At 38.1% G+C, this 27,973-nt stretch overlaps 3 long non-coding RNA genes across 3 annotated transcripts; all 3 read left to right on the top strand.

Moving 5' to 3' along the window:
• Window positions 1-89: 89 nt before the first annotated feature.
• On the top strand, window positions 90-23,992 carry LOC148127656 (uncharacterized). The gene is made up of 3 exons (XR_015744314.1): window positions 90-290; window positions 19,634-19,752; window positions 21,534-23,992. It is a non-coding gene; the product is annotated as an uncharacterized LOC148127656 (long non-coding RNA).
• Window positions 4,214-9,119, top strand: LOC148127658 (uncharacterized). Its single transcript, XR_015744322.1, has 2 exons — window positions 4,214-4,473; window positions 8,202-9,119. It is a non-coding gene; the product is annotated as an uncharacterized LOC148127658 (long non-coding RNA).
• On the top strand, window positions 14,674-15,717 carry LOC148127657 (uncharacterized). Its single transcript, XR_015740994.1, has 2 exons — window positions 14,674-14,799; window positions 14,924-15,717. It is a non-coding gene; the product is annotated as an uncharacterized LOC148127657 (long non-coding RNA).
• Window positions 23,993-27,973: the final 3,981 nt, after the last annotated feature.

The raw sequence follows: 27,973 nt of genomic DNA, 5'->3' as shown, positions 1-27,973 counted from the left end.
ACCCATATTTACAGTACTCTCTTGCCAACTGCTGACATAGAGAAAACATAAGACCTGGTTACACTTTAAGCTCTATTGCTAAAGCATGCCACAGCAGTCAGACCCTTTCTAAACATACTTTTCTGATTGCCTTAAGCCAAGAAAAGCTGAAAAGGACAGTATTTCTCCTTATTAGCCCAAATGGTTGCTTCTGGGTGCTTCTCATCTTCTTTTAGAGAGCTATAGCTATATTCTTCACAGAAGGCAGAGTTTTATTTTCAGACATACACAACTCCGTCAAAGGTCACCAGGTAAGGCTTGAGTAATGGGAGAGGGGAGTTAAGATGGCTTGTAGTAAACCCCTCTATAGATACAAAGTTCTCCAGGGTTCAAATGTTGACCCTACAAACCACATATAGTACTTTCCAATTAGCACCTCAGGTCATATTTTTCCCCCTTTAGAAGAGGAAAAAGGGGAGGAAGGAGGGGGGAAATCCCAAGAAAAAAAAGTATGTGCTTAGTAAAATCCAAAAATTAGTTTCAATATGTCTGTTTTTCACAGCAGCTTTGGAAAAAGCTGCCAAATGCAACAGCTTTGTTTGATAGTCATCTCCTGGCTTAACTCCTGAGCTGGCTACTATCCATTTTACATTGCACAATAAATGCCTGAAAAATTAATCATAAACTCTCTGGTTGGGATTCAGACTGCAGTTTTCCTGGAGGGTTCATCAATCCATAGTTTTCTGCCAGCACTATTTTTTCTTGAGGCTATTTTCCTCAGTGACCCTGGCTATAAGGGCAAAGCACGTCTGAGTAAATGCAGTTTGTTCTTGTTTTCCTGCTTTGCTTTAAAAAAAAGAAAAGAAACAACCTTGGCAAGAGTTAACAGCAGATAGCTAAATTTCACACTTTTACAGCCTTTTTTGGCGAAATTAACACTTAGCTCAGAAAGGAAAGAACATGTGTTCTTTAAAAAGAATTGTTATTAAAAAGTGTTTTTCCCCTTTCTTTGCCCACCAGCCAGACTTAAAGTTGTCATTGCTCTTGTGTTTCAACATTATTTTTATGACGTTTGTGTAATGCCAACTGAAACCAGTCTGTTCTGCTAATGAACTTGCTATTTTATAAATACACTGAAGTGCAGAACAAAAAGAAAGGGAAGGTTTCCTCTTTCATTCCAAACAAATATCCTTTAAAATGTGTGTCTGTGTGCGTGTGTGTGTATTGATCATATTAACTGTAAAATAGGGGCATATACTAGAGACATGAACAAACTCTTCATATATTGTTCAAACAAAAGTAGGCTCTTACATTTCGGTTTCTGCTTCTCTTTATACCCTACATGAAGTTCTGCCAATGGCTTGCAGGCAAACTTTTGACCTAACTTTTTTCGTAGTGGTGAGGGGAAAAAATAGCCTTACTAGTTTAATTCCCAAAATCCCAACTTGTAATTTTTAGATTTTTTTTTATCTAAAAAAAAAAAGACCCCCCCCCGGGGGTGGGGTGCATGGAGGAAATTACATATAAATGTATAATCAATATCTATTTAACTCAGTCTTCAACCCACATCCACCCTTTACATCTGGGGAGGGGGTTGTTTTGCTGTAGCCACCTGAAATTCTAATAATGTTGTACTTACATATAACCACAAAATCATGCTAGGTTCTACTGTTGCTTGAGCTGCATAAATATGGATGACCAATAGATGGCAACAAGCATCTTCAGAAAATCTATTGATACCTTATGGTAGTCTGGAGTTTTGCTCTTTGGTCATGAAACCTGTAAACACTACCCAAGATTTCCCTGCCTAAATTCTAGAACAATTTTTTATCTCAAGCAGTTGCATTCCAGTTTTCAAAAAGTAGTTATGAATTTATAGGACTTACAAAGCATTTTTCTGACTACACAACATGCCATGTCCCATTACTTTTCTCATTTTGATTCCTTCTTTTTCTAAAGTCACAGGTATTGTCAGAAGAAAGCTGGGACTTGGACACAAAATGAATACATAGGACAACTGTTTAAAGAGGAGGGTGGTTTTATTTAACAGCATAACAGACTATATAGCTCTCAAAGGTGGCCATGGGCGAAAAGATTAGGAGCAGTAATATTTATAGTGTGGTTGATTTGATGTTCTTGACTATTGTCCTGAAGTGTTTGCCTTGGGGAATGTGTGAAGTCTTGCAAGGAGAAAATGTGGTTTTCTCCCCTGTGGGTGTGATAATTTCCATTTTGCTTGCCTGGCTGCTGAGTGAGAGGTGTTAAGGAGGGGAAACTGTGTTATATGTCAAAGGGATTTTCATATCTCGATAGGATTTGTATTGTTATGATTAAGTTGCCTGTATTTAACAATTTCTTAAGAGAAATGTCATGTGCAAAGGATCAGGACCATTTGTTAAGTTGCAGCACAGAATATTTTTTCAAGCCTATACACAAGAATCTAGTCAACTAAAATTTAATACTAAATTAGCACCAAGTAAGGGTCAACAGAATTCAGGAGAGGTTGGACTTGCATTGTTGGTGGCAACATAAGGACTCTAAGCTGATGATATGTTTAACTCCACCTCCCAGCTCTGCCTGATTTTCTCCTACTAAAGACATGTTTTGTTAGTTTTGGCCTACATGAAAATGTAGGTTGAAAGGTTTAAGCAGCAGTCTCTTGTAACATCGTTTCTTTGGTAGTATCATTGGTGGATTCACTGGGGATGCGGGGGTGGGGGAGTCAGGGGAAGACTATGCTCTTGTATGGAGTGGATGGTAAGGGATGACACAGGTGGCATATGAGCATTTTCACACCATAGTACCATTCCTGGGTTTTTCTTTCCATTCAATGTGACATTCATAAAGCAAATGACTACTTTATCTACACCTCAGATTCACAGGGCAAAACATTCAACACCACACAATTGTTACCTTATGTTGTTTGGTACAATGTTTATTATGTATCTAAAACATTTTAAAGTATTCAACTGGGAAACATTTCTAGAACAGCTTAGAGATGATATATTATGCATGATATATTACAGGTGTTTAGACTGGATGTAGGATTTTAATCTACCCTTCCTAAGTCCTTCCTAAGTACCTGGGATAGGGATATATTGTTATTTGATGATGTTAAAGATATTTTTTTTTGCAAGACATAAGCTGTTCCAGTAAAGTTTCCTTTTTGCAATTGACTGATGGTGATTTTGTTAATCCCAGTGGTGTCCAAATGATGTTTTGAGATTGCACCCAAGCCACCTCTTACTATTGGTACTATTTTTGCTTTCTTTTGCCACAGTCATTCTATTTCTATTTGCAGACTTTGTATTTTATGACTTTCACCAGTTTTTTCTCCTCTTTTTTGCTGTCTCCAAGTACTGCAATGTCATTATCCAGCCTTCTTTGTCTTTATATCGGTAATATATACTATAAAACATAATAATGCATATCATTATTTATTAGTAAATAATATAAAATGCAACCTCCAAAAATAGGAAGGGAAAGGAAGGACTATTACATTTTGAGAAGCTTCATTGTTCTAATCACAACCAACTGGAATGCAAGGAATCAATTCAAGAAGAGCCTGATACAACCAATCTCTGTACAGGTAATGCTTATAGTGATAGACTTCCTTTTATCTTTGTGTTACAACTAAACTGAAAGGTGGATATAAAGGGCAGGGAAAATATAACTGAGGCTAATGATATATCTCCATACTGAAAATATAAAAACAGGTTTGCACCAGCAGTGAAAAGGTATGAAATAAACAAAATCACATTTTCTAACTTTCTCCTGCTTCTGTGACAACTAGAATTTCGTTTTTAAAAATAACAAGTCCCAGAATGAAAATGTTTAACTCTGGGATGCAGAATATATCCTAATTTATCAAAATTTTCTTGAAGGCCAGATATGAATTCACATTCATGTTAAAAGAGGAAAGGTTATGAAACGAAAAACATGTCTCTAATAATATGCTTAAAATTTGACATTGAAAGCAACATGAATAATATAAATTTGATTAGTAATAGGAACATAATGTAACAAATCCTGTGTTTCTATAATTCTACCTTTACCCTCATTTTAGCTGGAAAAGCAATTAATTAAGCACATGCAGTTAGGAAGTCACTGAGACTTTGAACTTTGCCATCTGGAAAGGAGATTCAGTGTTTTCATAGCCTTGGGTTACAAGTTAACCTTCTAAATCAGGTTATTTGCGTAGATAGCCTGGGCTCTCTCAGACTTTGTCACTGGGAGCATTTTGGGAAGTGTAATTCAGCTAAATAGGTTATTGTTGCCAGGATGTTTGGGGAAGGAGCAGAGGTAAAGAGTGGAGGGGGCAGAAACATCAAGACAGTTTCAGCTAATTTAAACTTATCCGTTTAAATGTTATGAGAAGAGGTTGCAACATTACTGGTAATTTTGCCTCATCCTGCAAGTCAGCACAGACAGAGAAGCTAAAAAGCTCCTAACTGACTGGGGAAGATCAAGCTGGAGCACGCTCAGCTCATCAGGGTGAGCACGTGATGACAACACAATCCTCTTCCATCTGTTGATGTATTCCTGGATCCCCCTGGGCATTTTTCCATCCAGCCTCGCAAAGCAGCTGGATCAATTTACTCTTGCCTACAGTGTCCTGCACGGGCAAGGAACTCATGGAAATCCCCCTTTTGTTTCAACTTTTGAAGAAGAAATCTGGTAGCTTTTTAAAGCTGCTATTGATTTAAAGTTTCAGTGGTGGAAGGGAACTGAAATCTCCTGCAATTGCTAACAAAATGGAGGAGCTAGAAGGCAGAGTCAGTGCAACATAGCCTTTTACTGATATCACTAAGGATGCCTCATTCTTCCAGTCTTTTTAAAGTTTAGTTTAGTTTAACTCCAGACCCATATGCTGGAAAGAGCTTCCATTTTTAAAAGAGCCTACAGGTTATCATCAGTGGTGGAAGTCAAAAATTTTTACTACTGGTTCTATGGGAGTGACTTGGTGGGTATGGTATGGCTTGGTGGGCGTGGCAAGGGAAGGATACTGTAAAATCCGCATTCCCTCCTAACCTGCTTTCCAGCTCCGTTCTCCTGTGCAACAAAAGAAGACCCAGCCAATCAGCTGGGACTCGAGAGGCAGAGATGGGAGCGGGACCAGCCAGAGCTGGTATTTGCCGGTTTTCTGAACTACTCAAAATTTCCGGTTTTCCAGACCTGGTCAGAACCTGCTGAATACCACCTCTGGTTATCATAATGTGATTTATATCTTTCAAGAAGCATTTTTTCCAACAGTCATTGAAGGCAGAGGTGGGTGGGAACCAGCTGGAAACTTTTGGAGTTAACAGTACATATATTTTTGCCAGTGATGTGATTAATGTTATGACTAAAAAAGCACTTTTTCCTGTGGCCAAGATAACCTCATACAGTACTCAGATGTGGCTCCATTTTTAGTTTATAACAGCCTCCTCCCTTGCCATAACTCTTTTGGCAAAAAGATTTAGAGCAAGTTTCTAGTCTTGGCTTACTAGAAAATATTGGTTCCCTTTAGGTCCAGCAACCCTTTTAAAGAACCTTAGCTATTGGGCAGCAAAACTTTGGACCAGCTATCAGCTTTGAACTACAGAAACCTGGATGAGCACTAGACAGCTGCAACGTTTACTAGATCTGCAGTTCAAAACTAGCAAACTTATGAAATGTGGAATAAGATCCAAAGGACCATTGAAAAAGTTCCAAGGTATCTAAGTTTCTAGGTTTGTAGGCTCAGTTTTAAATTGAAAGGCATTACAAAAACATAGTATGTGGTTAAATGTTAGAAAAACCTCCCAACAATACGAAAAGCTAGACTGTGAAACCAATTAACTAAAGAAGTGGTAGGCTCCCCTTATGAATATATTCAAGGGGTGAGTATATAACCATCTGTCTGGGATGCTTTACTGGCATTCTTTCATTGAATGGGTGGTCAAATTCTATAACCTAAATAGGCCCTTTCAATTCCAGGAGTCTATAATATAGGATAGAGAATTCCATATGAAATTTTATTTTAAAATCCATGGTCTGGAGCAAGTCTCTGTTGTCCATCAGCTCAAGTCTTCCTGGAGAAACAGGGATGCAGCAAATCTATTGCTTCTAAAATATGGCATCAATAAGAAATGAGAACGTGGCCTTAAGTTCAGAAAATACAAATCCAGACTCTGGATTCAGAGCTCCTACAAGTAGATGGACAACCATAAAGAAAAGCCGTGTTTTCTACCTAGAAGATTCATTTTGCTTAGTTTTTCGGCTGTCCATCTTATTAGATGGGGTAGATCAGTTCCCACAGAGACGCGAGACCAAAAGGGACCATTCAGCTCTTTATTGAGTATATAGACCAGTACAAGACCTGAGAGCCACAGCAACCCTTCATATAGGGATTGCTCGCGGCTTGGCGGCCAATGACAGGGCTTTGAATCTCCCGTGATCGGCTCGGCCAATCGCGGTTGATTCTTAGCACACCAATCACGGCTGTTTAGTTGGCCAATCAGGTTGCGGTCCGTGTGGACCAATCAGGATTCAGGGTTTGGAGTATGCTAATATAGAACACATCTCATATGCAATTTTAGTGCACAAATGTAATGGTCACAATGAGGATAGTATAACAACTACAGTGAGTAACAAAAAAGAAAAAAGAAAGAAAAATTAAGTAGCAACTACAAGAGATGAGCAAATCTCTTCGAAGAAGCAATATGCTCATCTTTTCTAAGAAAAAGTTGCGTTTGCATCAAAGGGCATCACTAAAAAGTGCTATCAAAGATATATGCTCATCTTTTCTAAGAAAAAGTTGCATTTGCATCAAAGGGCATCACTAAAGAGTGCTATCAAAGAGATTAAGTTCTTCTGACTATATCTTTAGAGATGTGAAGAGAACAAAGACTGCATCTTGAGCATCATTAGTTAAATCTTAATGGATTTCATCCCAGAAGTAGGGGGAGTTTATGAGTCCTTAGTGAGTCTATACTGGGATTATAGATTATAAGCCTGTTTGAGGAATTCTGTGACTTGAAATCTGCACACCTTAAAAGTTGTCAAGGTTAAGAAACACTGGATTACATTTTAGGAGCTGCCTTGCTGTGAAATGACCTTGCTTAATCTGGAAAAGCAAAGCGTGGTCAGATTTGGTAGGATATCATCAGAGAATATCAAGGTTGTAAACTAGGAATTGCAGGAAAAAAGCCATCACAAATTGCTTCGGCCCTGTTGCCCTGCCATTCCATAGGTGTGTCCATGCAAACCCTAGACATCCCGTGACTTGAAAGAAACATGACTTTATTTTGCTGAAATGATAATTTCTATCAACAAACATGCTTGCTCTTTTTCTACCAATGTACAGTTGGGAAGACAGAATAAATTGAATTGAGTCAATTCAGTGTGAAAAGAAACATTTAGCCAGAAATATACATATTCCTCTCTGTTCAGGAATTAGGTATATAAAAGACTATACTATTTTCCGTATTAGTTAAATATGAATGTATTACTGAATTGAACTACAATATCTTTATAACAGGATGAGTGTTGAATGATTGCTTCCAGTGGTGGGATTCAATTTTTTTTACTACCGGTTCTGTGGGTGTGGCTTGGTGGGCGTGGCAGGGGAAGGAAACTGTAAAATCTTCAGTCAGAGGTGGGATTTGCCGGTTCTCCAAACTACTCAAAATTTCTGCTACCGGTTCTCCAGAACTGGTCAGAACCTGCTGAATACCACCTCTAGTTGCTTCCATGTTTTATATAATTTCCTATCACTTTTTTAAAAAAATAGAAATATATAGAATTTGATGCTACGTGAGCTCTTTCCATGCATAATAAAATGTCGTATACCAACAATGTCAACAATAATGCAAAAAAAAGGGGCTACAATGGTCTGTAGCCTCTTTTTGCCTTATAATTTTCTTATGCGGACACTATTCAACACTGAGTAAATAAAGCATGAAGTCATCATATACTGAGCTGCACAACCTGTTCTTACAATAAAATAGAATAACAGAGTTGGAAGGAACCCTGGAGATCCTCTAGTCCAACCCCCTGCTTAGGCAGGAACCTTATACCATTTCAGACAAATGGTTATCCAATCTCTTCTTAAAAACTTCCAGTGTTGGAGCATTCACAACTTCTGGAGGCAAATTGTTCCACTGATTAATTGTTTTAACTGTCAGGAAATCTCTTCCTTAGTTCTAGGTTGCTTCTTTGCTTGATTAGTTTCTACCCATTGCTTCTTGTCCCGCCCTCAGGTGCTTTGGAGAATAGCTAGATTCCCTCTTCTTTGGGGCAGCCCCTGAGACATTGGAACACAAGTCCACGTGGAGTCCTTTAAAGCCTTGGAACAGCTTCTAGAACTCTCTGCCACGAGATATACTAAAAGCCTTTCCTCTTCTTCAGCACAGTATTTGTGCCACGGTGGGTGGATGGTCCGCTACTTCCTGTTGATGGATTACATTGAGTATCTTAGGGATGACTCTTCCATTTTGCATGTGGCTTTGGCTTCTGTGAACTTTTTGTTTTTGAACATGAAAGCGTGTTACATGGGTCATGATGATACGTCCCTATTTCTTCCCCAGCGTCCTTCTTCTTTTTTTGATCCTGCATGCTTGGAATCTCAAATGAGATCAGACCATAAATAGTTCAGCTGCCAATGCTTCATTTCTGGAAATCTTCCAATGATCTACAACCACCACCGTGTCTTCTCTACTTTGTGAATTATTGTCACCATCGCTGTCAGCTTTTACTCTATCAGCCTTTTTTTTAAATTAAAGTTCCTAAGATGGAATCTTTTGCGACCAAACAAAGGCCAGAGTTTTGCCTGCTATAAATCATACAGAGCCAGTGAGGAGGAAAATTCAGCTGACACTGTCATCTGATCTCTGCAGCTGTGCACCAAATCTAAACTAGTTCCTTCTCTTGTATCTCTTTCAAGTTAAGCATGAAGCCCAGACATCTGTTAGTTCCTGAGTTACAGTGCATTTCCATCAGTGGACATTCTCTGCCGTGCAAGCTTAGAGATTTCCAAAATTCGCCTTAATCTTCAAATAGACTTAAACTCTCAAATGAATTGCCATGGGCAGTTGGAAGGTTTGTTGCAGAAACTTCAGTGGGGATTTCAACAACTTTCTCCTGTGTATGTTGTGCTTGAATAAATCATTCATTCTGTATCAGCATAGTCCACAGTTTGTTCCAAGGATCTGAATCGAAAATATTCTTTATATTGGTTATTGTTTATGGTCCTGTGTATATGTCATCATTTAAAGTTGCATTCACATCAGGGAGCTTTCTTTTTAGTTTTAAGGTCTGACAGACAGCTGCCTGCATTTTTCTGCATATTCCAAAATAACACCAGAAATAAATAAATCAATAAACAAACAAACAAATATATGTTTCCTAACAATCATACTGAGAAAGAATTGGGGCAGGGGAACTTTCTCATTGTTGTCATACTATTTATCCTTCATTATTTTTTGTGTAAAAAATGTAAAAGAACTTAACACAGTTCCATCATTAAATTAATAATCCCATCATTAAATATGCATCCTGTCAATCAGTTTAAGCAGAGATTCAACCCAGGTACTTTATTATGCACAATATAACATATCTAATTTATTAGGTACATATGTGCAGGTGTGCAATGATGCAAAGTCAGGATTTCTATAATATCTCTACTGATTTCAAATGGAAGAATTATTGTGGTTCAACTGCTGTGCCTGGTTCAATATTTCTTTATAACTTTTCTTCATCAATTTAGGTGTAACCACAGCATGTTCCAGGGGGCTGCATTTACATAGATAAATATAGCATTTGCAACTCAAATGTTTATCCTCAATAAATATATGCACCCTTGCTTTGTTCTTTTACCCCTGCTCAAATTGTTGGAACTTTTCACCATGAATGAGTCATACTTCCCCGTTTCACAGATCTAATTTAATGCACAAAGAGGGAACTTGCGCAATTGTACAATATTTCTACAACCAAAAGTTGCCATATTGGTAATGCCCAAGTTGCATCTTTAAACATACTACAGAAAGATAACAAAGGAAAGAGATCTAGGAATTATCTTTGTGTAATCAAATGTAACCCAATATAGACTGTACTGCTTGATAAGGGATTACAATGCAGGCATGTGCTCAGCCATTGTAGCAATTGCCTCCCTTCCCATTTTCATTTTCCCTTTCACCTCTGTTTAATGCTGCATTTAATAATTCCTCCGTATTTAGTTGATGAGATTGGGCCAAGCACAAAACAACACAATCCAGTGAGCTACATTCTTTTGTTTGGGGGAATCTATGTGTCAGCAGTGACTCATTTACTGAGAACTACATTACTGAATGCACTAGGACCACTTCCTGCAGTATTTCCTTACCTTTAACATATAGCTAACCGGCAATTATGTCTAGCTGAGTGTTTTTCTCCCTCTCAGACATGTAATCTCTTCCATCTTCGTTTTGTTTCTGCCGGCTTTCTTTGAATTTCTCTGCAAAGGGACTGATGCCATTTTCAAAGCCCATTGAATCATTTTCTCTGTAGCTAAATGACCACCAAATGAATCAAAACATGCCAAATATAAAAACGTCTGCAGTCTCAAGACTCTGCTGAAAAGGACTCCCTATGAGAATGTTCAAGGTTGATTAAGATAGCTCTAACAAAAGTGACCAAGAATGTATAGCTAAATGGTACAAAATCTCAACTAAACACTTTATCAGCCATAGATAATGGTTTTATAGTACCAGAAAAATTCTAACAAAAATATGAAATCCCTTTTCTTTCCCAAATTGCTCTTTAATTTACTACTACAAATATTTTACAAGCGATGGCCATAATCATAAATCATAATTTGGATATCTGTATCTAATTAATAACAGTGTTCCCCAATTGTCAGCAAATTCAATCAAAAATATGCATTACCCTGCAAAAAAGACGCCCCTTCTTCCCCCTGTATATAAACATAAACACACACACACACACACACACACACACACACACACACAAAGCTTTCTCAAATATATATATTTTTGTAAGCTGTTTCCATGGTTATATATTTTGTTTAGCTTTTATGGCAAGAAATAATCTTTGAATGATGTGCCAATTTGTGCTTCAGTACATACAGTCTCAGGCAATCGTTTTACTTGAAAAAAAATGGAAATAGACTTTCTAAATTCCAAGTTCCTATCCTGCCTCAAGGATTACTACACTGTGAGGGTAACAGAATAACAGAGTTGGAAGGGACCTTGGAGGTCTTCTAGTCCAACCCCCTGCTCAGGCAGGTAACCTTATGCTATTTCAGAAAAATGGTTGTCCAAATTCTTCTTAAAAACTTCCTGTGTTGAAGCATTCACAATTTCTGGAGGCAAGTTGTTCCATTGATTAATTGTTCTAACTGTCAAGAAATTTCTCCTTAGTTCTAGGTCCGTAATGGCAAACCTATGGCATGCTCTGTAGCATGCAGAGCTATTTGTGCGGGCATGCGAGCCCCAGCCAAACCTACCTGCACTGCACATGCGCGCACCTCCCAGCTGATTTTCAGCCCATTTGAGGCTGTTTTTGCCCTCCTGAGGGTCGAGGGAAGCCTCTGCAGCCTCAGGAGGCCAAAAAAACGGGCCTTCCGGAAATATCAGAAGCGCCAAAACGGGCCCATTTTCAGCCTCCTGAGGCTCCAGAGGCTTCTCTTGAGCCTCCAGGAAGCCAAAAACGGACTCCCCAGGCTCCAGAGGCCCTCCGGAGGCTGAAAATGGGCAATTCTAGTATTTCAGGATGGCCCGTTTTTTGGCCTCCCAATGCTGCAATGCCCTTGAGCCTCAGGAGGACAAAAACGGCTCAAATGGGCTGCAAATCAGCTGGGAGGGGTGCACATGCACAGTGCAAGTAAGGGGTTGGGGCAGGGGTGTTGCACATGCATACATGGGTGTGGGGTGCATTGAATTGTGGGTGCTGGCACGCATGCGCTTTTGGTACACCACAACAAAAAGATTCGCCATCACTGTTCTAGGTCCTTGGTTAGTTTCTATCCATTCCTTCAGGTTTGGGAAAATAGCTTGACTCCCTCTTCTTTGTGGCAACCCCTGAAATACTGGAACACTGCTATCATGTCATCCCAGTCCTTCTTTTCATTAAACCAGACACACCTAATTCCAGCAACCACTCTTTATATGCTTAGCCTCCAGTCTCCTAATCATCTTTGTTGCTCTTCTCTGCACTCTTTCTAGAGTCTTAACACCTTTTTACATTGGGGTGACCAAAACTGGATGCAGTATTCCAAGTGTGGCCTTACCAAGGCATTATAAAGTGGTATTAACACTTCACACAATCTTGATTCTATCCCTCTGTTAATGCAGCTAAAGCTGTGTTGGCTTAGTTGGCAGCCGAAGCACACTGCTGGTTCATATTTAAGTGATTGTCCACTAGGACTCCAAGATCCCCTTCAGAGTTACTACTATTGAACCAGATACCGCCTATACTATACAATACCTGTGCATTTGGTTTTTCTTGCCTAAATTAGAGCCTTACTTTTTTCACCATTGAATTTCATTTTGTCAGATAATGCCCAATGTTCAAGTCTCTCAAGATCCTTCTGTATCTTAAGCCTATCTTCTGGAATGTTGGCTCTTCCTGCCAGGTGTTGTCTGCAAATTTAATGAGTTCTCCATCTATCCCCTCATCCAAATCATTGATGAAGATGTTGAAGAGTACTGGGCCTAAAACAGAGCCTTCGGGTACTCCACTGCATACTTCCCTCCATGTAGATGCAGTTCCATTGGGGACTACACATTGAGTGTGGTTGGTCAGTCAGTTACAAATCCGCCTGGTGGTGATGCTGTCCAGTCCACATTTTTCTATCTTATCAAGTAGTAGGTTGTGTTCTACTACTTGATAAGATAGAAAAATGTGGGTTAGACACCATCACCACCAGATGGATTCGTAACTGGCTGACCAATCACACTCAATGTGTAATCCTCAATGGAACTTAAGTGGATACAAGATGGGATGAGACACGTGAAATAGTTGGACCACTTTTGGAGGTCATGTTGGAGGTTAAGGAGCACAACTGGTTCCCCAAGCCTTGTAAAACACAAAGCATCTATTTGGTCCCTTAACAATCTCTTCCCCTCACACCATGGGTCTAATTGGGGCAGAAAGAATCAGTGTCTTTAAAAGATGCAATGTATGCTGATTTAAAGTATCCTTCCACTCATCAACCAAATTGCAAAAGAGGTTCAAATAATTAGGTCCTACTTTTGGAGGGGTGGGGACTGTGTCAACTGTATCGAGATTGGGGGAAAGCATTTGTGATCTATTATCCTTTGGATCTTGTAATCCATAGTGTTCTGATTAAACCCAGATTCCATTATAACAATTCAGTGTCTAAAAAACACACCAATACAACCAAAACTTCAGATTCGATAAGTTAGGAATAGGTAGACAATAGGTGGCCAAAGAAAATAAATAATGAGAGACTCTATCTGAAAACTCCTATATATACCGGTGGATGAAAAAATGGGCCAGGGAGTAAATATCCGGATGTTTTATTCTGTTTCAAATCTTAAAACCAGATATTCAGTAGCACAGCATTACAGTGCTTTAAACTCCCCCTTAAGCCCCCCTCCTATTCTACTGTCTAATTGCCTCTCCCTGTTTCTTTTCCATTTCCTCCTGTTGCAGATAAGCAAATCTCAATCTATTTTAAAAGGTCAAAAGGCAGTCAAGATACCAGGAAATACAACCATGCTTGATGATATTGCTGCCAATAGTACAAGATAGGCAGAAATTAAAAGTCTCAACTCTACAGAATGAATCAAAACTGCTTTGAGCAGCCTTGGGTTGTATCTAAAATAATGATATTGGAACAGGTACAAAAGATAGTATATCTAGCATTCTTCTATTCCTGGCAAATTCTCTAAGACTTTTTGGAACAATAACATCTATGAGTTACAGAGGCAGAAACATGCAAACTACCAGTTGATAGACACATATTCACACATAATGTAAGCTATATTCAAGTGGCTGATAAGAAACCATTGCTCTGCAATTACTGATACATTTTTTTTACATCTACATATAACCCTCAAGATGGATGGGTACTACTGGAAGGGCTGGTTTTTTATTCTGTTGTCATTGTTGTTGTTTTCAGTTCAGCCCCACCCCTATGGCGCAGTGGTTAGAATGCAGTAGTGGGATTCAAAAAATTTTTTACTTCCAGTTCTGTGGGCGTGGTGTGGCTTGGTGGGCATGGCAGGGGAAGGATACTGTAAAATCTCCATTCCCACCCCACACCAGGGGAAGGAAACCCTAGAGTGGGGTGGGATTGGAGATTTAAAATCCCCACTCTCTCCCCACCTCACAAACCTGCTTTCCAGCTCTATTCTCCTGTGCAGGGCAACAAAAGAAGACCCAGCCGATCAGGTGGGACTTGGGAGCAAGAGAATAGATGGAGGCAGGGTCAGTCAGAGGTGAAATACCGAACTACTCAAAATTTCCACTCTGGTTCTCCAGAACTGGTCAGAGCCTGCTGAATACCATCTCTAATGCAGTACTGCCAGCAATTTAGCAGTTCGTGTCTCACGGGCTGAAGGTTGACTTAGCCTTCCATCCTTCTGAGGTCGGTAAAATGAGGAGCCAGATTGTTGGGGGGCAATATGCTGGCTCTGTAAACCACTTAGATAGGGCTGTAAAGCACTGTGAAGCGGTATATAAGTGCTATTGCTACTCTAAATATCTTACAGCTCCAGTTTGCAGATCTGTTCAAAAGCTTTAGTAACTAATGGGTTAAGCAAAAGCTTTAAATCATATTGCACAGGGAAATGGAATGCCCAAGGGAAGGCTGGGTAGAGTTTCTGCTGTGATCAGGTGAGTGTGAACACCTTCCATCACTCCGCAGTGCTTACTTCCCTTGCACAGTATTTGCCTTAAGGCCTTATATCTTAACATAATCAAACCAACTCTTACAACCCAGCTTATTTTTCCTTCCCAGATGGTTAAGGTGAGACATGTGTTGGCTATCAACCCCTGTATGCGTAAAAATATTCTGCTGTACATACGGGATCTCGGCTTCAAAAGAATAACATCCAAATTCTATACGGCTGTGATGAAATCTCAAAAGAAGAGGGGATTTTCAGCAGTTGGAAGAAGTCCAGCTTTCATGGTCCAAGGAGTTCCTTCTTTCGGTTCTTGACTAAGTTAGTTAGAACTGATGACTCAACATGAGTAAACGCTTCAGTTTTTTAGGGTAATTCGAGGCATTTATTTTGACCCTCAAATGGGTTTGTTTGTTTGTTCCTTGAATGTGAGATTTGGTGTAAGGTGAAGCATGAGCACCCAACCCTAAGGTAATATCACCTTCAAGATGGTGGACGTCACTGACACATCGATGTAATTCTTGTCAGCAGTAGAGAAGACGTTTGCCATTGCTACCTTCTGGGATGTTTTTTTTTTTCTCCCACAACTTCTCAGTTTACCCTGCAATCTTAGTACTTCCTGGTGCCCCTCCCCACTTTCAATTAGTAACCAGGCCCAACTTAGCTCAACTTTTCAAGATCAGCCAAGATCAGATAAACCTGGTCACCTGGCTGAACACATACAATCTTAACTATAGGCATATTGAATGTAAATGTGTGATACAGGTTATTTAGCAAGTCCTTCCCCTGCCCCTCTGCTTATCTATGTACATACACACATACGTTTTGAACTGTTGATCCAAGAAGGAGCAAATAAAACTGGCATCACACAAAAGCGGCTTGGTGAGAAAAAACAGAAGGAAAAGAAAAACAGAAGAATAATCAGGCCGGAAGGGAAGTTTTGCATTCTCTTGAGTTCTTTCTGAATGACATTGTTTTGGGAGGGTATCTTATTTGTGCCAGACCACAGTCAAAGACTGCACTTGAGACCTTAGCTCTGCTAATTCAGAGCTGTTTTATAGCTTACACCACAAGCAGGTCTGTGTTATTTATTGCTATTCCATAGGTAACAGCCCTCAGAACGATATACAATAAAATTTGCAAATAACATTCAACATCTAGCAATCAATTAAAAGCATCAGATTCTAACTATAAAGACTGGGGAAAAAGAACTCAATATATCACATAAAAAGTCTTCAAAGCACAGTATTTTTTGTTTTATCTACCTTGGTGGTTCCCTCCCATTATTTATCTGGCTATGCTCTGAGGGTAGGGAAATTTTATTTTTATTTTATCTTATACCTTATCTTATCTTTGCTTTTTATTGCAACTGAACTGATCTGTGCTCTGATGGTTGTTTGCTTTGTAATTTCTTTTTCTGCTTCCAATGCTGCAAGGAATGAATTGGGAAGGGCTAAACTTCCATGTCTGCTCTTTAGATTTTTGGGCATCAGTGGAAATTTAAAAGAATAGAATGGTTGCTTTAAGCCTTGTAGAGGCCACTTTGAAGCTTCAGTTCCACCCAAAGGGACATATCAGCCAATCTGAAAGAATAAATTACATGCTGCCAATGTTCTGGGTCAAATGCAGCCTGCAGTCTGAGAAGAGTCCTGGAGTTTGTGAATGGATGGGTTCTTCTATTACCTCCTGTCTCTGCTGAATGGAGGCCTCTTCTGAAGTCTCTGGCTCTACAACTGCCATGCAGAGAGGATGTGTTTCTGGGTGTGGTGATCGATTTAACCGAGCATGGGGACTGTAGCAATGTTGATGTGCAGCACGGTAAACGATGGGTCATAGCCAAATTGTAATGTGCTCAGTGGGAATGTTGGTACTGAGACATCATTTCATTGATTCTACTGGCTTTGGTTTTTTTTTTTTTTGCTGTTTTATTTCACCGCCAAGAATGCATTAGACAGTCCTCCATGAGGTTGAAGTAATGCCAGTGTGAGCATTTGTGTAGCCAGACAGTAGGAATTTGTATCATTCAAGAGAGAAATGTTTGGACTTTATCTGCCATGGCAAAGCATGTTTGAGATGGAACTATTTTATTCTTGGCTAGATTTATACTCTGCCTTTCTTCTAGGAATTCAAGATGGATCATGGGGGGCAGGGGATGTGGGAAGGACTTACTTGTTGTCTTCAAGTAACCCTTTGAAGTAGGTTGGCCAGAAAGTGAGCAGGGACCCCAAGTCACCCACATAATAAGTTTCTATTGCTGAGGGTGGGGTGGGGTGTCTCTCATTTTACCATTTTACCTACTATAAAACACTGGCCATTAAACATCACTAAATATTGATAAGAATATCATAGAATGGTTCTTTGAATGGAAACCTGCACATACATAGTTGTATGTTTGAAGGCTTCCACCAGGCAGACATTTTACATGCCCTGACATTTTGCTGGCTGAAGAATTCTGGGAGTTGAAGTCCACAAGTCTTAAAGTTGCCAAGGTTGGAGACCCCTGTTTTAAGTGGCATGCCCAAAGCACCATGCTAAGGGGAAAGCAGCCCACAGCCACTTGCACTAGCAACTCTTTTTCTTTAAAATTTCAAAATTATATATCAAATTTCATTTTTTTTTAAGTAAAAAAGAGGTTGCAGTAACAACCCACCCTCTAACTTTACTTCTTTTTTCAATGCTCAGTGGTCCACATATACATCCATTTCTTTGCTTCCTAAAAACAGGCTCAATCAGAGCAAAAAAACAAAGGCACTAGGAAGAAACAAATTCCTGTTAATCTTAACTTTGTCTTGCAATGTGAAGGAGGGACTACAGAACATTAGCTGAGAAACATCAAACGGGAGGTTCTTTATCCTTTCCTTCCTTGCTTTTTCTACTCAGCTCTCGGCCCAATAAAGCAGTATTTTTCCCTACTCGGGTGTTCAGTCCAAATAAAGAAGAATAGAATTTTTCAGGACACAATCTGCAGGTTTGGGAGGGGTTGGGTTCCCTCCTGCGCACTAGTCTTCCCCTGGAAAAATATCACTTCTGAAAAAAATGGGCTGAAGATCACAAATTTGCCACTTCAACAGAATACATACCTTCTACCCATCATCTGATGCACCTGTTCAGTCATATTGCTTCAGCACCACCGTGTGGACATTTTTCACTATCCCAACAGGGTGGGCTCTGTAAGGTTTTTTTTTTTTTTCAAATTGAGCAAAAGGGTGGAGTTGTGCAAGAAAGACTTGGACAGCTTTTTCTGGTTAGCCTAAAATGAGCCAATTTACAAATTGTTTATTGTGTTTGATTTCAGAACTGACTTGAATTATTATATTTGAATCAAGGCTACCATAACTGTCCTGCAAAAATCCATGTGAAGACTGGATGGCAGTGAAGAATCAAAATTTATTAATCTCTTTGTAGCTATGGTTCATGTTTTTGCAGATACAGTAGCCCTTCCTTTTGAAAACAATATATTTCACCCATTTCCAAGGCATTGTGGAATTTCCTTGCAAACCTTCTGCTCCTATGCTAAGAATTAACCCAGTTCTTTATCACGGTGAGAAATGATTTGGCTTGCTTTCAGGTTTCACCATTACCCCTTTGCTCTTCAGAAGGCATGTCCTGTTACAAGTACGATTGGTGAGGTAATGGCCTGTAGTGCAGACGTGTGCAACTCATTGAGACGATGCTGAAAGAAATTTAAAATAGTCATCTGTAGCTATTATGAGGAGAGAATCAGCTGCATGTAAATGAGCTGTTTGGTTTTTTCCCTGTACTATGTGATAAAACCACCTACTTCCAAAACAAGCCGAGCTGGTTTATAACATCAGCCGGTTGAAATGCTTTACTCAAAGCCAAGCCTGGTGGTTGTGTGTTTGTGTATATGAATGAATGTGATTTTTACTTCTGTTTTTTAAGGCTACACCAGTGACATTGTGCAGAATAAAAATGTTTAATCCCCCTTTTCTGGATAGGAATGTTACAATGCAGGATACAGACGCCAATTATTTTGAATGGTGCCCTAAGCAGTGATTACAGAGTCTTGAAAATGAGGCTTGTACCCCAAATATTGTGACTGGAGCACCCTTCCAAATCAGGCTACATTCTGTGATGTTCTGGTGTTCCTTCTCAACAACCCTGTTACATCCGTTTCTCTCTCTCCTCACATTTCTTAGTGGAGCAGAGTCTCTTCCTTTTTCATAACTTTCTAAACAAGGGCAGTCTGGTGAGCATGGTAGATGGACTTGCGCATGAAGAAGTAAGGACAAATGGGTGAGTGTAGGGCCGTGCTGTGTCCTTTCGCATGAAGAAGAGGTAGAAAAGAGGTACAGTAGATAACAGTTGCTCTGCCTTGTCTTGCCTGACTATATTTCCATAACAAGATTCATGTATGCTAACAGGCCATTATTAGCGTGCCAAATAGTGGACTGATAATAGCAATAGTCCAAGATGATTGATGTTACTTCATTAATTGAGAGGCCATCTCTCCAGGTTTTAGCATGACCTGTCCATGGGGAAAAGAATGGTCCAGCTAGTTAAAAAAAAAAAAAACACAGAAAAAATTGGTTTGGAACCTGCTTTAAATTTTATTCATTGCCATTTAGATGTTTGAACATCAAGAATTATGCCATCTATCAAAAATATCAAACAATAGTTCTCTTTAAGATATCAGAATTTTTGGATGGGTTTGCCAAAGAGAACTAGATGACGAAGTTACTAGAAACTGCAGAGAAATGGGTTTATAACTTACTGGGGAAATGTTTTTGTTTTTTAAAAAACTATATTCAACCCTATAAAACAGCCATATCATGTGCAACACGGATTTTCTGTGTTTTACCGAGGTAACTGAAACACAACATTCATTCCTGAAAAATTGCCAGAGGTCTTAAAGTGAAGCCAGAAGTCAAAGGTGGAAGGAATTTTGTGGTTGAAAGCCAAACTGCTGCCATCAGTGTGTGAGGTGAGATTCATATTTCATAATATTTTATACTGCTTTATATTGCCCAGGTTAAGGTATTTTTCTTTCAGGATGTCTTTCAATTCTAATATTACTCATTAAAAAAAGAGTATTACTCTTTTTTTAAAATAATCCAACGCTTCTGGGATGAAAGCTTTATTAATTTGGTAGTCTGAACTTGTCAGGCCTTGGAGTAATACATGCAAAAATATATATTTGTCAGACTGGTGCTGTATTGCAGAAATAGCAACGCTAGAAGATTGCCAAAACAGCTGAACATTAAATATTTGGCTCTAGAGGTATTTAGACAAGGTTACAAGTGCAAAAGAGAGGGGGCTTATGAAAAGGCCAGACATCTGGGTGGGCACTGCTGAGTTCCTGCTTTGATATCCAGCACTTCTGCAGAGGCAATTTTTCTCGGAAAGGCTGCTGGTGGGAAAGGCAGATGCTCCATTTAAGATCATTGTGGTATAGAATAACTATTATTATGTTTTAAAAGCCTGGTCTAAATTATGGGCCTGCAGTTCCAGCTATGGCTTTGGACAATGATGTTTTTCATTTTCCGGTTTTACAATGCCAGCAGTAGAATCATACAGAACAGTAGGGCCTTCAGAGCTGGGGACTGCCTATGATTTACCCACCTCAACCCCAGCTGCAAAGCAAAACTAATTTTTAAAAAATGAAACTTTAAGCTTCCCTGACAGAGAGCTATATTTGCAAAAAAGGCAGACTGATGCTACAGGCTAAAAAAAGATTGGTTTGCTATTATCTGAGCTGATGTGGAGAGTCCTTGTCAGAACTGGAAGTTAAAAGAATTCAGAATCAAAAGAGAAGCAGAGAAATAAGGGCCCTTAGAAGACTACCAGATTAGTGCAAAAGTCAGCGGGGAATTCCATCATGTGTAGCATGGAGGAAAGAGGAAGTCAGAAATACCACAACTGTGCAGCATCTATAGCAAGATGAATTGATGCAAAATCCAGTGAGATGGAAAGCAATTGCCCTGCAAAAACATTGTGCAAACCATAGAGTTGTCATAAAAAATCCCAGATGAATCCAGATGGGAGTTCTAAAGATAAACCCATATGGTGTAGTTATTAAAGGGTTAGTCTGGGATCAAGGATTGAGACTGAGAGGATATTTATTACCCCATAACCACTGGTGGCTCAGAAATGGGGCTCAGATTGGAAGCCATTCTTTGCACTCTCTTGTTAGATACCCTGGAGGGAAAGCTGACAAACACTGGTTCATGATGTTTCCTGTGTGCTGTTTGCATTTTGATGACTGTGAGGAAATTCCAGGTCAATTTTAAGGGACTGAAGAGGTAGAAATGTTATTAGCTTGGAAATTTATTTAGATGAGTCATGTATCCGCTTCTGAGACAGTAGTTCATATGGAGTGAATCACATTTTGAGTTTCCCTTCTAGACTACAATATTTAGGTTTTCTAATAATAAAATCAGAAAGCTCAACTATATTCCAGTGTGTAACTTTTTTTAAAAAAAGCGATAACTGCAATGTAGTGCTTTTATCATCCAAAGAGATTCCACAATATTCCTCTAAATATGTAATCTGAGAATTTCTACAACCCTCACTAAAATTCTATGCCTCAAAAAAGAAGGACATCTGCCACGTCCTTGCATAAATAGCATTTATCAAATGATCCAAAGCTGGTTTTGCCAAAATCAATAAATAATTTGAAATGTTTGGGCCAAACCGACTGGTGTTTACAGAGTTAGTCAAATGTTTTATGCAAATACATAACTGAACCCTGACATTGTTTTTCAGATGAAAGCAGCTTTACAAGAGGGAATTCAGAATTGTTTTCTCTATCCCAAAAGCTTCTCAATGGCTCTCCACCTCCCTGGTTTTCATAGGCATGTTTATCTTATACAGTACATCTTCAAACAGTTCTCCTTGCCCCCTGAAATGATTTTCATTGGACTGAATCCAAAATAACCTTATCAGAACAAGTATAAGAGATGGTATTGTTCCACTAGGAGCTATGAAAACGCTAAAGGAACAATTAGTACAAGCCACGCTTAGTATACTGACATAAGGAAAGTGCTTGTATCAGCAAAGTCAAAATAATGGAACCGACACTTGCAATAGAGTAAAAACAGGATTTCTGAAGAATGACGCCATGAATTGCAACCAATTTTCTTTATAACAGTGTCAAGGTGCAATTATATAAAAAGTTGAAATCTTCTTCAAGTCAACCCTGACTCCTGATGACTTCATGAACACAACATGTAGTTTTCTTTGCAATAGCACATAAGATGGCTGAAGAATATATGCTTAAAATATTATAGTTTGTGTAAATATGTATATTTTTATGTAAATATTACAAGATAACAAATACAAATTTAGAAACATGAATGGTTTTGACTGTTTATGATAGAGGATTGAAAGAATTAGTGAAAAATACAAGGCTGATAGGTGTTCTAAATTTGGGACAGACCAGTTTTTGATATCAAGAGAGACTCTTGGGAAAAACAATAAACATAGAAGAAAAGAAATGAAAGAAAGGAGAATGAGAGTCAAATGATTATTGAAAGAGAAACAGAGTCCTGTATGAAAATGTATTCAAAGATACATTAATTTCCTAAGAGAAAAAATGGAAAGTTGATATATTTACCAAATGTCAAAGATGTGTAGGAGTTATGCAAATGGAAAATATAAAAAAGGATATTTTGTAGAATGAAGAAGTGAAAGAGGTTGCGGAGGAGAAAAAAGTAATGCAAGAAAAGAGTGGTGAGGAGTTCAAAATAAAAAAGGAAATGTATGAAACAGTGTATACATAATAGAAGCAAGGATGGTTTGCAAGGATAAAGAGCTGAATTCTACATTAGCTTTATTTCCTTTATTGTCTTATACCTTAATTATTTTGCTCTAAAAGACAAGTTGATAGTTCTAGGAACTAACCACCAAGTATGAATTACAATGGTATACTTGTGTGCACATATATATATGCATATGTGATGCATCTGTAAAAGATACTATTGTCCCACTGCAACCCACTGGCCTTCTCTTTCTTAATCTGTCAAATTTTATTTAAAGAATTCTATTAACAGTTTACAAAGAACACAAGAGGCTATTGATATTGTCTTAGTCACCTCATTGCAGTGAATTATTGCAATGTGTTCTACATGGGGCTGCTTTTGAAGACCACTGAAATGACAATTGATTCAAAATGCAAGAGAAGAAAAGTATCCATATATCCATAGCTTCTTGGTACATCCATATAAACAGCTTCACTAGACATATTGCATTTGTCACCAATTAGAATCCAGTGCAAATTGAAGTATTGCTTGTCACCTAGAAAGCTGTTGTGACACAGGGCCTGGTTCTCTGAGGAATCACCTTTTATGCCATCATTTCTGCCCTCCCATGGTATCTGAAAGAATAGGTTCCCTTTGTGTGCTATCTGTCAATCAGTGGCATCTGATGAGTCCTACACAGCTTGCTTTCACTGTGTGGCATCTTTCCTTTGGAATAGTATCTCCCTTACTATCTACCCTAGCCTTTAACTAAGACCTGAAGGCCTGTTTTCCCCCTTCAGGTTTGTTTATGGTGAATTGCTGTTCTCCATGTTGCAGTCATCTTTCACTCTTTCTGCTTTAAGATGCAGTGTTTTGTTTTTAATTTGTACACCCAGAATTACTGTTGCCTTAGAAAGCTCGGACCAGAAACCTTCCTTTTAGGGATCATCAAAGATAGATTACCGAAGGAAGTAAAATATACAAAACATTACAACAGCCGCCAGAATAGCCTTTGTGCAGGTATGGAAAACCCCAACTACTCCTAATGAAGAACTAATAATACATAAAGGAATGGAAAGTACTGAGATGAACATGTTAACACCGAAACAGAAAGAATAAGATGACTCTGAATTCTTTTTAATTTGGAACAATTGGTATAAATGGTTAACAAACAGAACTAAGAAGTGAGACAAAAAGCCTAACTGAAATAATCCTTAAGAAAGTAAAACAAAATTTTGTAAATTATATAAAGATATAAGAATAGTAATCATAGTTAAAGCTATTATTTAATATTAGACAAATGTAATATAATGTATTATGATATTTAAACCACAAACCTGTATAGATGCCAAGAACACTGTTGATACCATGATGTTTTATGATGTAATAAAAGAAACTCAATAAAAGTATATTTAAAAAGAAAAGAAATTAAACTTATATAAAAATACATATTTCTAATAAATGGATGTTTTTCAATTATCTCAATATTGGAATGGTGATTTAAAAATCCACACAATTAGAATGATTTAACTATTACATTATTAAATTCTGTTGGACAGTGTGATTATGTTGTACAAGGTAAAATTTAATGTGTTTAAACACCAATAATCTCCATCCAAATTAGAGTTTCATGCAAGAAGTAAGGCTGCTGAACAAAATGCAAAATGGGTGTTTTAACTCATTTGGACAGCTGAAAAGAAAGCATGCCCCCACCCAAAAAAAGTATACAAAAGAACAGCTTGTTCATTTGTCCTTTTAGTAAATTCCCCTATGATATCACATAGGGCAATCAGTTCCTCAGGAGCATGGAACAATATTAAGTGGGTTACAATCACATATTGTAATGTGAATAAACTTCAGTAGGCAGAAGTGAGTTTTCCTGCTTTCCTCTTCTTAGTTTACCCAACTCTGTTGACAAAACATCATGCTTAGAAAGTGGAAGTGGGTTAAAAGAGAAGAGTGATGGATCCTTGAACTCCTTCAAATCAGCTACCACGTTTCTTTAAAAATTGTGTGCATTCTAAGCATTCATCCTCTCATATTTGGGATCCTGCCTGTAATGGGATCCTATACATTTTTACTTGGGTCATTAAACCAATGCCAGGTTAAGTTTAATTTGACAAGGATTGTCATCTTAATCAATGGATTCAGCTGATGCAGTTGTGTCAATATTTACAAAGATAACACCTGCGTGAAAAATAAATACTTACATGGCAGAAACTACTGCTGATATTATTTTTTTGTTGATGAAAAGAAAGAGTGAATAAAGAGACTGTGTTAAGTTTATTTCAGGGGCACAAGCTTTTGATCAATAATAAATGAAACATAAGAACCTTTCAGTAATGCTGGGTCTGGCACTTCGGCACACAGTGAGTGACTTGAGGGAAATGATAAGTGCTGAATCATGATGCAGTTTGCTTAATTTGCCAAAGTACTTACGTAATCCCAAAATAAGACTGGAAAGAACAGCAGTTTGTTAGCAAGGTGCACAAGAGCAATTATTGTATATAGAAACACATAGAACAATGATATTAGCAGAATAGGAAATAGGTTGGGATTGTCAATGAACATGACAAAAAGAGGCCACTGTGAACCATAAAATGCTATGAAACTGTAAGATCTCTGCTGCCCAACTATTTAACAAAAGGGTTGTTTTGTCTAACTGTCTAGGCAAAGGTTCTTTAGCTGACCAGCCTGACTAGACCTTAAAGACATGAATCTAGCAGTAATTAGGTAAATACAGTTTAATTTCTTCTGCCTGTCTGCCAATGAGACAGATACTCTTAAGAATATGATCTTGGAAAATAAACTGCTATTGCTACATAGACAGTTAGGTGTAGTGGTTAAAACATCAGGAGGTCTTCAGTTCCAGTCCCAGGAATGAAGGCAGCTGGGTGATTGTAAGCCAGTCACTCTTTCTCTGCTTTTGGCAACTTCCAAAAATCTGGCTAAGAAAACTTCAGGAAGGGTTTTTTCCAGACAGTTGCCTGGGGTCAGCACTGATTAGAAAGCATACACACACAAACACAATGACTTCCTTCAGTGTCACCTCAAGAACAATTGGGATACTGATGCATCCTGCTGTTTCACAGCAATTAGAGTATATTTGCCTCATCAGACCAAGTTCAATGGCCAGCCAAGCTAAAGATGAAAATGGCTGAAAATATATTATTTACATGTTTAGCAGTTTTGCATTCCACGGCAACTGGACTCCCAAACAACAGTCATGTAACGAAAGAATTGGTGGATAGGTGTGGAAACAAAATGTTCATTGTCAACAAAGAAATGGAAAAAGAATGAAGAAAATAAGGACACCAATGTAATGCAAAGAAACCAGAAATGATGGGAAGGCTGATATTTCAGAATAGGACAATAGGGATTACCTTTTACAAGAACTAAAAAGAAAAGAGGATGAAGATATTAAAATGGCAATGATCAGCAATCAGTTCAAATAAAAGGAATCTATTTGTACAGTGGGAAAGATAACTCAGAGTGTAAACCTAAATAAGAACTCTGCTTCTGTGTTGCCTAGCAGCCAGATAAAACCAAATACATTTTATTATTGACCTGGGTTTTTTTGCTATAGTACATCTGTGCATGGCTATCAGCTTGTTTTGATCTGGGAAAGGCAAGTTTCCCATGATCCTTTTTAGTAGGTCATATTATCAATAAAAATATTTTTTCACGTAGGATGATATCAGCAGGAGGAACTCTTTCTTCACTCTCTATATCTTCTGTAGGAAAGCTACCATGTGACAGCTTTAATATGAGGCAGTCATTAAGAATGAATCAACACATGATGACAGGCAGCAACCACAACCCTTTCGGTTATTAATTATCACACAATTACAAAATGTGCGATCCAAACCAGATTTCTGGGGGTGCAAGTTCTTCCATCAGGTGTATCATACATTTCCCTGGAATTCCAAATAAGATGATCAACACTGTGTGTGTGTGTTTTAAACATTAAAACTATGAGAAGCTTTGCAGAGTTTTCTATATAATTGAAGTGTGTGGTTGGTTATCACTAGCATGCTAATTTGGAAAGAGATAAAAAATAGCAATTGCAGGGTAGATCACATGTAGTTATTTTTTGTAACAAAATCAACACACTGCAATACTGTTGTGCTGAAAATCATGGAGAATTGTCTATGCAGTAAAGAAACTGTTTAAGAAATTTACAGTACAGGAAACAGTGAATTCAGATTTTTACTGTTGTCCTCACACATTCAGGATGTTGGCTGTCTCTTCTGTAACATATAAACACAGATGTCCTATTTGTCATTTATCATTCCTAAAGGGAGGTGAGTTAAATAAATGTGGAGTTCCCAAACGAAGTAGAGTTTTGACATATTGCAGAAGTTTAATCTTCCACGAAGCATTATACAAGTGGAATTTCCCTTCCTTAAACTTCTGTGCCTCAGAACTATAAGGTCAAAACTGAAATCAGTTTGATTTGATTATTTCATGTCTCAGAACCTGACAAAATTATTACTTTTTCATTTATACAAGTGTAGGAAAGGAGCTCAAAATTGTAATAAGTAAAAATAAAAACAGGCATGAAAAATCTTTGTATTTATTATAATATTGAAGAATGAAAATAAAACCTTGTATAAAATGTGAATGGCACCTGTGATTAAAAAATATATCACAAGTTTTGGTTCTTAAAAGTTCTCAGCCATAGCTAAAAACAGGGACCATCCAATCTGTTTTACAACCAGACCTTCAGTTTGGAAAGTATTCTCCTTGTGTTGGCCCTAAAAGGTAGCTCATGATTTATTATATACAATTATTTAAATGGAAGGAAGCTAATAATAAGCAATGAATGTTTTGTGGGAGAGATAAATGAATGATAGGGGATTAACAGGAAAAAAAATGGAAAAATATTTATTTTAAACAAAATGTTAAAAATGGAATACATAATGAAAGAATTGAGGGAGGGAAAGGAAATGTATGGAAAATTGAAAAAATAAGTCAACTAGCTCAATGATATGCAAGTGAGATAGGTGAGATAAGGATAAATTTTTAAAAAATCAGTTGATTGATTTGCAAGAAAGAATATAACCACACAAAATATAACAACACAAAGGGAAACAGCAAAAAGGGGTGTGAGTATACCACTCATACACAAATACAGAGGCAGACGGATACATATACCAATCTTGTCACTTATTCAAATGTTTGGGTTGAAATGATCAATTTGACAATAAACTTATCCATCTCTGAATCTGACAATTCCATCCGCCAGGTTGTTACCTAAGCAAGACCCCAAAAGTCCTTTTTTTAAAAGAAATTTTCACCATTTTAATCTTTGCCTATTCCAGTGCCATGAGTTCAAAATTAGATATCAGAGGTAGTAGATTTGGAATCTTACCTGAACATTGTATTTTATAGTTTCTTTTAAATATTTCAAAAATGAAAGAAGCAAAAATTAAGCTTAGATTTTGCTTTAGCTATGCTTTATGG

This window comes from Pseudonaja textilis, chromosome 1 (assembly GCF_049901715.1).
Source record: "Pseudonaja textilis isolate UNSWEBS1 chromosome 1, rPseTex1.2, whole genome shotgun sequence".
In the NCBI taxonomy this organism is placed as follows: Eukaryota; Metazoa; Chordata; class Lepidosauria; order Squamata; family Elapidae; genus Pseudonaja; species Pseudonaja textilis.
The sequence above is the reverse complement of the archived record's forward strand: the minus strand, read 5'-3'. Positions and strand labels throughout refer to the sequence as shown.